We start from the raw sequence: 7,848 nt of genomic DNA on the forward strand, positions 1-7,848 counted from the left end.
ATGCGGAGAGAGGATAAGAAAGACAAATAAAACAAAAACAAAACGTCAAATATCGTGTGATGAAATGAAATGTTTAGTATAAATTTCAAATGTCGGGATGAACCAAGAAGCTATCGCACTATTTGTTGATTAGATTACGTTTTGCTGTAACCACAGAGCTATCTCAATCTCCATGTTTACCGACAAAACCCCTTTTTCTCTTTGGAAATCAATTGTTCGCTTCAAATATCCATGAATTGAGATGATCCTCATCTTGTGAAAATATCGTCTTTGAATCTCGGGTTCTCGTTTTCATATTTTTGGACAAGTTATGGATGATCTTAATTTATCGATATTTGAAGTAAAAATATCTAACAAAAATTAAGAAAAGGTGTTTTAGTTTTTTTTTTCTTGGAGTGCGGAAGAATGTTGATAAACTCATGATCGGAGTGAAGGTATTTGTAGAACTCGTGTCTACCTAGCAGATGGCGGCACCAAGCAGGCCAAGCACCTTCCACTATTCTGCCGTCCTCTGGAAAAACCCATATTTAAAACTTTGGCCTGAAAACTCGTCCTTCAAATATTGATCGATATAAATGATCCTCGTCTTGGCAAAAACTCTCAAACCTGGAACTTCGCGAAGCCCCAGGTTTGAGATTTTTTTTGCCAAGACGAGGGTCATTTAAATCGATCAATATTTGAAGGACGAGTTTTCAGGCCAAATTTTCAAATATGAATTATAACAGAGTACGGCAGTATTTCACTTCACCGGCGTATTATGTGCACCTTGTGAAGTTAAGCTGGCGTGCTCGGTATATTGAAAATCATATACTTTTGTTTCACTGCATGTGTTGTCTATAATTGGAGTGCTGTGGTGTTGAAGATGTTTATTTTCTAAGTATATCGGTAAGAATTGTTACTGATCACAATGTACTCACTCTAGCTTTCTCAGTTTATGCTTTAGTTAATGGGAGTTTTTTGGGTCCTCCCCCCAAGATAAGTAATATGTTTTGTTATGATAACTATTCTCTCACTCTTTCTCTCTCTCTCTCTCTCTCTCTCTCTCTCTCTCTCTCTCTCTCTCTCTCTCTCTCTTTCTTTCTTTCTTTCTTTCTTTCTCTCTCTCTCTCTCTCTCTCTCTCTCTCTCTCTCTCTCTATTTCTTTCTCTCTCTCTCTCTCTCTCTTCCCTCCCTCTTATACGAGTACATATTATACCCCCCCCCCCCCCCCCCCCGCCCGCCTCTCTCAATCTCTTCTGGTTCACTTAATATAATCTATCTATCTATCTCTCTCTCTCTCTCTCTCTCTCTCTCTCTCTCTCTCTCTCTCTCTCTCTATCTATCTATCTATCTATCTATCTATCTCTCTCTCTCTCTCTCTCTCTCTCTATATATATATATATATATATATATATATATATATATATATATCTGCAAGTGTGTATCTATTTATGTATGTATATATGTATGTATGTATCTATGTATGTTTGTATATATATTTGTCCTCAAAGAACACACACACACACACTCACACACACACACACACACACACATAAATATCCCTATCAGAGAAGGATCCAAATCAGGATATAGAGCAAATAGGTTTAAAATTGCCATTTGTCTAAAAACTGAATTCATCTCACACCAGTTATTTTTCGGTAGGCTTAGAAAAACTTTACCTTCTAATATTAGATCATCTTTCCTTTTATAGCCTTCCCTCGAATTAATTTCTAATTAGTGAATACTTTTCGTTCTACATTCTGTCACGTAGCCACTTATTATAAAAGCTGATAGGTCTAACATTCTACACTCACTTCTCTCTACAATCTATGCCGGACGGCCAGCCGCTCCATTCCTCATACATCGATATATTTGAAGATTTTTATCTTTTGGCACTTTGTGGATATCTTGATCTCCACCATCAAGGCGCCGGAGCTTTTACCTTTGACAGTACAGGATCAAACCTGAGCCCGCCGTCGGAGGAATCGATAATTCATCCCTTCTCAACTGCCTGGAAGTGGAACCTTACAAACCCGAGCCCGCCGTGCGCTTCATCGGTGGGGTCTCTCTACCTGTCCAATATGTACCCGCTTTGGGCAAGAACCTGAGACGGCAGAGCATCTAGTCGAACGATGTGTTGTGACGATGCTACCCGGCGGGTTTGCGACGGTGCACGAATGCGGACCATACTTTGCTGATTGGGTCGATCGTCATAACATAGTAGTGTGAGAACCATAAGAGGCTGCTGCCGTCGGAAGAATACATAATTCATCCCTTCTCAACTGCCTGGAAGTGGAACCTTACAAACTTGATATTATATTATCAGAAGTTACGTAATATCTCAATCTTTCTATTTGTAAATACCAGAATCCTTATTCATCTCAGTTAATTAAATTTCATCTTTCTTTTTATTTCATCTTAACCAAATTGTTAATTGTTCTTCATTTTAAAGTAACTGGTAAATTCTGGGGCCTTTTCTTCATATCTTTGTTTTATGCATAGTCGAGTAGCTCTTTACTCACTTGAGACCATGACACCATTCACATTATTGTTGTTGTTGTTGTTGTTGTTGTTGTTGTTATTGTTGTTGTTGCAGCTGTTCTTCTTCTTCTTCTTCTTCTTCTTCTTCTTATTATTATTATTATTATTATTATTATTATTATTATTATTATTATTATTATTATTATTATTATTATTATTATTCTCCTCCCTCTCCTCCTCCTCCTCCTCCTCCTCCTCCTCCTCCTCCTCCTTCTTCTTCTTCTTCTTCTTCTTCTTCCACTCTATCTATCTATCTATCTATCTATCTATCTATCTGTCTGTCTGTCTGTCTGTCTGTCTGTCTATCTATCTACCTACATACCTACCTACCTACACACTTATATATCTGTCTATCTATCTATCTATCTATCTATCTATCTATCTATCTATCTTTCTATCTATCCATAGATATAATACATTCAAAGTGTAAATTTCTTTAACTTTTACGATACACTCCTCAGGAAACAGTATTGTAGAAGTTGAATGAAATTGCACTTTGGATTTTTTATTAACAGGTCCTTTAATGTTTGTTGTTTTTTTTCTTTTGTTTTTTTTTGTAATGACCACGATTATTTCACGTCTTTGTTTTGTTACTTTGGGAGGGGGATTTGTTAGTTTTTGTCTGTTATTTTGTTTTGTTTTGTGTGTTGTTTTGTTGGGGAGTTGTTGTTATTTGTTTTGTTTTGGATTGGTTGTTTGAAGGAGGGAATGCGTGTGGTTTTTTGTTGTTGTTGTTGTTTTGTATTTGTTTTTATTTTGTTGTTTTTTTTGTTTTGTTTTTTTTTATTTGGGGGGGGGGGGGTTGGTGTTGTTTTAAAAAATGTATATATATTTACTATTTATCTACGTACTAACTCTACCTCCTTAATCCATTTCTTTTTTATCATCTTCCCCTTGCCATGGTCTAACATAGATTGCAACTTAATTGTTTATTTGGATACTGTTTTGGGTCACCGTGTTACAAACAACGTGTGTTTACTTGAAAAAGGCCAAAGGCCGAAACGTCGTTTGTTTTGTGTTGTTCCTTTGTATATGAGTCATATTTACTCCCTTCATCTTTTCTCTCCATTTTACAAATAACGTGGATGTTGACGAACGAATTCTCATTTGTAGTGGGGAGTGCTAATTCCAGTAGCGAACATGAGTGTTAAACAGAGGAAAACATCTAATTATTTTCAATGGGATCAAATCATGCCAAGCACATTATCAACAATTATTGCCAAAGAGAGCACACGTTTTAAGTGTGTTACAGCAATAGATACATTCAATTGTAGATGCTACCGTCTCTATACAGATTGACGTATTCGATAATTTCCCTGATTTTCAAGGTTTTGTTTCATTAACACTATTTAGTACACACACACACATCCATCATTTGACAAATGGCAACATTACCCTCGTATAAACCGTGTTTTTTTCGTGTTTAAAACCTGCAAGTCAATGGATAGCAACAACTACAAGATGTGAAGAATTTATCGTGTTTCTCAGTTTTATTAAATAAAAGTGAAGATACGCCGTGTTTCATCTGGACAAGAGGATGGATTAAGGATGATTGAAAATTTGACATCCAAGCGATAGCTTTAACATCTATTTGTAAAAATAATATAATTCTGTAAAATTTGTTAAGCTTTTGATTATTATAATTTCAAATCATGATAAGTATCCCGATGATAACGATGATAATATAACAATACATTGTATTTGTTGAGCGCTCTACCATATTACGAGGAAGTGCTCAGAGCGCTTTGCAGGTGCATCTACACATTAGTTCGGAAATAGCTGGAGCACTCGACTGTATTATAGAGCCAATGTGTCGGTTACGGACAGGCTTCAATAATTTTTAAATTGGAAGATGTAAATCATTGGAGATTGGAATTGATTAGTTTTCTTTTTAAAGGCGGGGGAGGGGGGGGGAGGGAGAGAGAGAGAGAGAGAGAGAGAGAGAGAGAGAGAGAGAGGAGAGGGATAGATAGAAGATAGATAGATAGAGAGAGGGAGAGAGAGAGAGAGAGAGAGAGAGAGAGAGAGAGAGAGAGAGAGAGAGAGAGAATGGTGGTTAAGGAATTTCGTAATGATAAGACAAAGCATTCTTTGGAAACTTTATTACACTTAGAATTGCTTTGTGTCTTTGTAGAATGGTTTTCATTCTCACTACACGTGTTATTATTGTGACTCACTCATCACTAAAATATTTTGACCTATTTCTTCTCGCTTGATAGCATATCGCTCCGTATCTTTCCATTCCTCTCATCTTCATCTCTTAAAATCTCATTCGAAAGAGCATGCCTAAAATAATGTTGCTCATCGCGCCAGTCCGAGTGAATTTAGAGTTAAAATGATTGGAACTATGAACTTTTGGGCTTATCCACTTTATGATAAATACACATGTATTAATATCAGTTAAACGGTTGTACTCTTGAAATAAACCCTCGTATTTAAACATTTGGCCAGAAAACTCGTCCTTCAAATATCGATCGATTTAAAAGACCCCCATCTTTGTAAATACTCTCAATATGTTTATATATTATTTTTCCTTTAATTATACCGTTTAATCAGCAGATCAAGTATTCAGCCTAGTATTTTCCGGCTAGAAAAATCTCAATGCTAACATTCTCCGAGGCTACTGGTTACTTCTTCTCCCATCAAAGGATAAAAAGTTTTTAGACATAAGATTAAGCTTACAGATAAATAACAATGTGAAATTGAATGTAAGCTTCAATTTACTCTTCAATTAATTACACTCAATTTCACATTATTATTTATTTCTTCGAGCTTCGAGCAGCAACATTTACATTACCCGGTATGCTTACAGCTAAAGTCAGCAAACTTTTACAGCATGGACGTCATTCTGTGAATTGGTATCAATACGAAAGCGATTTTAACACATGTCCAATTTGAGATTAATTATAATCTGCTTTCTAATTTTTCTTCACGTATCCGTACAAGATGTAAAGTACAGTCATAGTCATAGGTACTACAGACTGACGGTACACCAGTCATAAGAACTTGTTGATTGACAGCCACATTGAGGTAAAGGTAGAATGAATAGATATCTCTCCATTTTGACATTTGCCGTCCCCATGGTATGTGTGTTTGTGAGTGTTTGTGTGTATATTGTAGGCATGCATCAGTTTGCGCGCGCACATTTTTGTGTTTGTGAGTGTTTTTGTTTTTATTAGATGGATCCCATGTATCTACGCTTTGAATTTCTCCGTTGTCTTTCTGAAAGATTAAATAACAAATAAATGGCAATGACAGAATAATCGCAAATATGGGTAGACGGTCATAGGAGCTTAGATCATTTCGATAATGACGTTCCAAAATAAGATATGACGTCACAAAAAAATATTAGATAACAAATCCTACCTACGCTTGCTTATTTTAAAACGTCACAAACAACAAGAAATCAACATGGTAGCGCTGATGTTATTTTGTGTGATATTTAACTACTGAAGGAGGATTTCAGATTGATTTTTGTTTTAGGTTTTCGTTTTATTTTTGCTTTTTGTTTCTTTAGTTTTTTTTGTTTTTTTTTGTTTGTTTGTTTGTTTTTTTTTGTTTGTTTGTTTGTTTGTTTGTTTGTTTGTTGTTTTATTTGGGGGGGGGGGGGTTGTTGTTGTTTTGTTTGTTTTTGTTTGTTTTTATTGTTTTGTTTTGCAGTTTTTTGTTGTTTATGTTAGTTTTGTTTTGTTTATGATTTGTTTTTATTTCCTTTTATATTGTTTCGCATAGAAATTGATTTCAAAGATAATTGATATGGGGGCACGCAAAGGGGCCAAGATCGATCCCGGGTGCAGGCGAGATTTCTATATGACTCCACCCCCCCCCCCCTTTCACCCCCCCCCCCTCCACCCCGTCCACCCAGCATTAATTGGATAGCTGGTGCTGTTAGATCTGGAGGAAAGTATTATGCGATAGACAAGAGTCCTATTCAAAGGGAAGCATGCAATTGCTATTGTCTGTTTCACGCAATAGAAATCGGGGTAAATTTCGGCTCTATGGGCCAAATGTCTCTGGAGGATTCCCTTTTTTTTTCAATTTTAAGATTGGAAAATGTTTTTGAGGTGTGACAAACTGTTAAGTCAAAATATTATGACATATCAGTCACTTCAACACTTCCATGGCTCTACTAAACTGTTTATGATAGCATCGTATCAGATGTCATGCTAAGGTTTAAATAGGCTCATTGGACCGTTTGAGCCCTGGGTGTTTAGTGTACAATATATTGATGCGATGCGTTTAGCTAAAATACTCACAACATCCGCCAGCCGGATATAACGTACCAACAGAAAAACTATGTGTAATCTTGAACGTTTATAGACTGATAGAATTTAGTGAGAACTACTCATAAAAATGACTGGTTAATAACAATAACAAAGGGCTAAGTGACGTCAAATTCGTTCCTTCTATAAGGGATTCCACAATTCTTTGTCAAACCTGTAAATTCTCTGGATTCTCTTCTTCTTCTTCTTCTTCGTCTTGTGGAAACCTCCAATATTGTCGAGGATCACTCCACAGTTTGTAGTGTTTTACATTTTAAACTTGCTAAAACTCTGCACATAATACTAATTTTAAAAAAAACAACAAAAAAACAACAACAACAACAACAACAACAACAACAACAACAACAAAAAAACACATAGATTAAAAGTCACGTTGTGAACTCTAGCAATCTAGACGTGTCCGTTGTTTTTTGGGTTTATTTTTCTATTTCTCATTACGTGCGTATGGAAATAATGCTACAATTTGGTGTTTTGTGTTTGGGGTTTGTTTTTTGTTTTTTGTTTTTTTTTGGGGTTTTTTTTTTTTGTTTTTTTTTTTGTTTTTTTTTTTTGTTTTGTTTGTTTTTTTGCTTTGTTTTTTGTATTTTGTTGGGGTTTTGGGTTGTTGTTTTTTTTGTTTGTTTGTTTGTTTGTTTGTTTTTTGTTTTTTGTTTTGTTGTGGTTTAATTTCTTTCTTTTCGTTTTCTTTTCTTTTCTTCTTTTTCATTAAAAAAAAAACAAAAACTTTTGCTTGCTCTTATTTTAGATTGCAAAACTAGATTCCCTCATCTAGCGGCAATAAGGTCTAAGGGCAGTTTTCTTTTCCGTTCTCTCTAAACTTTCATTCTGCTCGTGTGTGAAATTTTCAGTACAATTAGTTAGGTATATATATATATATATATATATATATATATATATATATATATATATATATATATATATATATATATATATATATATATATAGTATATATTATATATTATATATATATATATGTTATATAAATATGTTTATTCATCTTAACAAGGCCACTACCACATTCCCTCATTCTTCTGTAGTGTTTCAC

At 35.0% G+C, this 7,848-nt stretch overlaps 1 protein-coding gene across 1 annotated transcript in view; it reads left to right on the forward strand.

Moving 5' to 3' along the window:
• The first annotated feature begins 480 nt into the window (after window positions 1-480).
• The window catches only part of LOC144965294 (uncharacterized), a 15,731-nt gene continuing 8,363 nt past the window's right edge, over window positions 481-7,848 (forward strand). Inside the window, exon 1 of the mRNA XM_078900497.1 lies at window positions 481-885. The gene's annotated coding sequence lies outside the window, so the exon portion shown is untranslated. The remainder of the gene's footprint in view (window positions 886-7,848) is intronic.

This window comes from Berghia stephanieae, chromosome 2 (assembly GCF_034508935.2).
Source record: "Berghia stephanieae isolate SIO BIC M18660-M18661 chromosome 2, UCSD_Bste_1.3, whole genome shotgun sequence".
In the NCBI taxonomy this organism is placed as follows: domain Eukaryota; kingdom Metazoa; phylum Mollusca; class Gastropoda; order Nudibranchia; family Aeolidiidae; genus Berghia; species Berghia stephanieae.